Raw genomic sequence first — 4,737 nt, forward strand, 5'->3', positions numbered from 1 at the left:
GAAGTGTGCAAGAAGAAATAGCCTCTACATATCACCCCTACCCCTAAACCAGTACCACTGTACTTTGTCACCAACGGGATAAGAAAATAACTTCTGTTTTCTAGTCTTATCTAATTTCCTCCCAGTTTCCTCTTACCACAGAAGACATCTTTGAGTGCAAGAGGAAATACTGGCCAAAGGGCTCATGCTGATGCAATGATTTCAACATCTCCTCTGCAAGGCCAGAGGGCAGACCCTCTGTTTCTGTAACCCTGAAGCAGCCAGAAGAGGGAGATGATGTACAGAGAAGCTCATGGGAAAGGGGGAAGGAGAGGGGAAAAAGTCAGAGGCAGCAGCCGGAAACTGACCCTTCTTGAAAACCCATCCACACCAGGCTCAGCTTCTTCTCTGTTCCCAGTCTCTGTTTTGATTTGCACTATGAACTATTATTTGATGAAGGGTAGGGAACTAACTGGGCTACTGGCAGAATTTCTTTTTCAAAGTGATAAAAAAATTGGTGGGAAAATAAATCAACTGGGTTGTAAATCAATTGAGTTTAATGGCCAATCCTTGTTGATGTAGAAACCAAATATGTCAAAGTAGCCATGGAAATAGCAACTGCTTCTGGTATTCTTCAACAGCTACAAGCTCAGTCACAGCACTGCAGCAGCAGCACCTGTGTTCTTTGTGAAACAGACCCAAATGGTGTGTCCTACACATTTTCTGCTCACCATTAAATAAGAAAGATGAAAATGGCTGGCAGGAAGCAGCAGCCCAGCACAAACCCTTTTTTGGTTTAGATATGCCAAGGGAGCAAATGAGAACTACACCACGTTGGCACTACCATCAGAGCACCCTGGCTGGCAGACAGACCAGCCTGCTCATGCCTGGAACACAATTCTAAGTGGGAACGAACAAAGACTGCAATTAATCTATTTATACCAAAGGGAAACTTTACTATCTGAGTGAAAAAGAAGAGACAGTTCTCCCAGTGCCAAAGCAGCAGAACTAAGCTACGCTAAGCTCTGCTGTAACACAAGGGCACGCTTCTGACATAGCAAGAACTATGGAGTGACTAAGCCAAGGGTATGGCCTCAACAAAAGAAAATGAAAACTATTTTAAAAGACACAATCTGAAGATATGCTGAAATGAGTGGGTAGAGGGTAATGAAGGAGAAACATGTGATTAAGATTCATCAGGCCTCCCCCATCCTGCCCTGAAATTACCATCTGAAATGCTCTGGAGGCCCCTCTAGAATGGCAGAGACTGCACCAATTTCAGTACACAAGGATTCAGAGATTATAGGCCAAAAACATCACCAGAGAATGAGGGAGAGGGCAGTCAGACAATGAAAGGGTTTAATACAACTTAGAGACTGAAACTAACTGAAGGGTAAAGTTACAGGTACAGATTTTGATTATCCTCAAAGGAACATGGATTATTAGAGCAGAAAAGCAAAGTCTAATGAAACTAAAAATATTGGCAAGGACATTTTTCCACAAAGGTGCTCAGCTTTCATGAAATATATATGCAAACAAGTGTATATCAACATCCACATATAGAATCACATACATGTAACAAACTTTTGAAAGGAGTTCAGTGCACTATTATTCCCTGTATAACACTTTGCTAGAATTCCTTTGCTCACCGCACTGAGTCTCTCTCTGGAAAACGGAGAAGGGAATTTGCTTCTTTTGGTAAATCCTACTGGGACTGCATGGGAAAAGAACGTCTCCTGAAAAAGTAGAACAAGCAAACAAGCAAAAGATTCCAAACAACTAGCCTTTAGGATGAAAAACACACAGCAGTAGAACAACTCTTGTCAATATAAAGAAGGGAACTCCTTCCCAAATGGAATTCCAGAAGGAGATCAACCTTTCTCCTTTCCCAGCTTAAAAGCATCCCAACCTCACCAAGCATTAAGGCCTCAATGAATTAATCCTCAGAAATTCAAGTAGTGCAACTCCCCTTTAGCTACCAAGTCACACACGCTCACATCACCCACTCAGAGAGACATCATGCTAAAATGCAGGGGTGTTGGCTGTGTTTTATATTCTGGGCATACTCCAGAGGGGCTCTTGAAATCTTCCTATGCTGATGGAGTTCAGCTTGGCCACATTTTAAATGTTACCAAGATCCCAAATGGAATCAGATAGAGGTCAGTGTTTTCCATTATATTGAAGTGCATTGCTTCTGAAATCTGTGTTAATCATATCCCTTGTACCTGGTATGAGAAGAGAAATTCAGATGCTAGATTCTAAAAACTGTTGGTTTGAATGAAATTTCTTAAAATCTGCTTAGTGGTGCCTCCTCTCCCTGCCACTCAGTTACACTTATACAACCCAGAAATGCATCCTGACCCCAGCAGCTGAGAGACAATAAACAATATCTTTTGCTCCAGCTCAGCTGTGTTACTGCCAAGATACTCCTGTATGAACTCAGAACACCTGAACTATCTATCTATGAAACCCACTGCTAGCAGAAAGGAAACTCTCATATGTGAAGTCTTTCAGATATCCATAGGGTGTGTAACAGCAGAGAAGTAACCTTACTTTCCATTCCAACAGCATTTTCATCAGGGCTATATCCCCATCTCCCTTGTACTTCACTACTCATCACTGGTGAAACATGAGCCTGCCTTCCTGGGACTACAATGCAAGAGGGAATCAATCATTTCTGTAGGAACTGAAGAATCACAACAGAATGTAATCTGAAGAGGTCCCTGTAAACTGCCCCACATTGCCTCATCACAGCTCTAGAATCTGTGAGGGAGACAGCATCCAGAACGAAGCAAGTAGGAAATAGTTACAAGCAGAAAGTAGAAATATTTCAAAACCACCATCCAGCTGAGTCCCCAGGTTTACAGAGATTGGCTAAGGACCACAACAGCACAGAAATGGCAGTCAGTGGGTGTAAGTAGAGCAAGTAGGCAAGAGATGAGGATTTAGGAGAAGGAGACAGAACACAGAGCTATGGGAATCAAGGTGCAGCTATCAGAGGCATGTTTCACACATGCATCTCCAGCCACTCAGGACTGTTAGGGACAATATTTGTACAGGTGGTTGCCACAACTTGCAGCTCTACTTTTCCTTGATGTGTGTTCTACTGGAACAGTTACAGAGTCAAAATTCGTTGGTAATTTCATCTTCAGATTTACTCAACAACTATCTGGTGTCTGACTTGCTCAGGTCAATCATAAAAGAAATGAATACCTCTCATTCATACCAATCTCATCCTTCCAGCATGCTGGCCCAATCTATACTTTGTTCCTTCCTGCAGAGTCAGGAAAACACTAACAATACACACCAATCTCACTGAGTTACACTGGTTTCTCAGGTGAAGGGAGAACGCGAATAGGCTCAGCAGGACACATTCCGGTTTGGGTTTCTGGTGGATACAACATATTTCCTGGAAGGTGCTCCACTATCAGTGCAGCAAGCAGGAGGCTGTTTTCAATCACCTTCCCATTTCCCTTTTGTTCAGCTCACATTCACACAGACACTGCCTGGGAAGCACTGCACCCACTTGTGAGTAAAGCCTGCAGACTGCAGCTGTTGCTGCTAGGAAGTGGCGGGGGGGGGGAGACCCTTCACTCTGCTCTCAAAAGTCAGCACCAAGGTTGTTAGATTTATCCCCAGAATAAGCTCTCTGCACTGACAGAAGTGAGAGGTTAAAAGAGACCAGATGAAAATTCTACAGGGAACCATTTCAGAGCCAGGTCTTCTAGGAAAGCTTTTGCCTCTCTCAGAGAAGTCCTGGAAGATCAGGAGAAATAAGCTTAGCATCAGATGTCCTTTGCTCAGCCTGAATGTTGGAAGTCTGTTTGCTGGAAAAAGATGAGGCCAGAGCTCTGAGCACTGGTGGGAGAAACCTGCTTCCCACTCAGGCAGGAAGACAAAGTCAGCAAGAAGGGAGCACATGACCACAAACATTTTTCCTTACAGCAACTCAGTTCTAACCCAGCTCATGTTACACCTCCAAATTGCAGGGGTGACAGACATGTTCTGCTTACTAGAAGAGTGCCAAAGAGAAAGGATTCACTGATCATACTTTCTTCCTTCTCCACTATCAAAGAAAATGCTGTTTGCCTAAATGAGCAGGAGGGATTCAGCCACACGAGACAGCCACAGGATGGGTGCTCAAAGAATGGATACACCCAACTGAGCGATGCAGAATATGCAAAAAACAGAAGCCTGCTTTCTGAATAAGTCATACCTGCCAAACAAAATGTGCTTTTTCTAGCACATGGTGCCTTTGACATTTTCCTTCAGTCATGAGGAGACTTACAATTCATACGTGCCATAACCATATATATATATATATATATAATTCATCAGCTGTCTCCACAGGACTGGAAAATAAATCAGATCAAAACCATAATCTATCTTAAAGATGCTTATTAACATGTTATTCAATGTGCCAAATTAATTTTGTTTTGTGTAGTTAAAGGATTCCTTTTTTTAGGATTTTTCTTTGTTTTTGAAAGCGCTTTACCTTAAAATGTATTACACTTTGAAAGGGATTTCCTGCTCAGAATTCATGTTGGTTGCTTTGCTTTTTAAAAGCAACATCCTTCTCCCAATATATTGAAACTATGGACAGAAGCCTCACTGCACTCAGAAGCAAAATCAGACCCAAAAGACATAGGGAGTAGAACGGATTTCAGTGCTAGGAAACAAGAGCAATTTCACAGGTTTGGGAATCATGGCATGGGGGAAAGAGGAAGGGTCCTAACCATGCCTAGAGAGCAAGGCAAG

Source organism: Geospiza fortis, unplaced genomic scaffold (assembly GCF_000277835.1).
Source record: "Geospiza fortis unplaced genomic scaffold, GeoFor_1.0 scaffold54, whole genome shotgun sequence".
NCBI lineage: Eukaryota > Metazoa > Chordata > Aves > Passeriformes > Thraupidae > Geospiza > Geospiza fortis.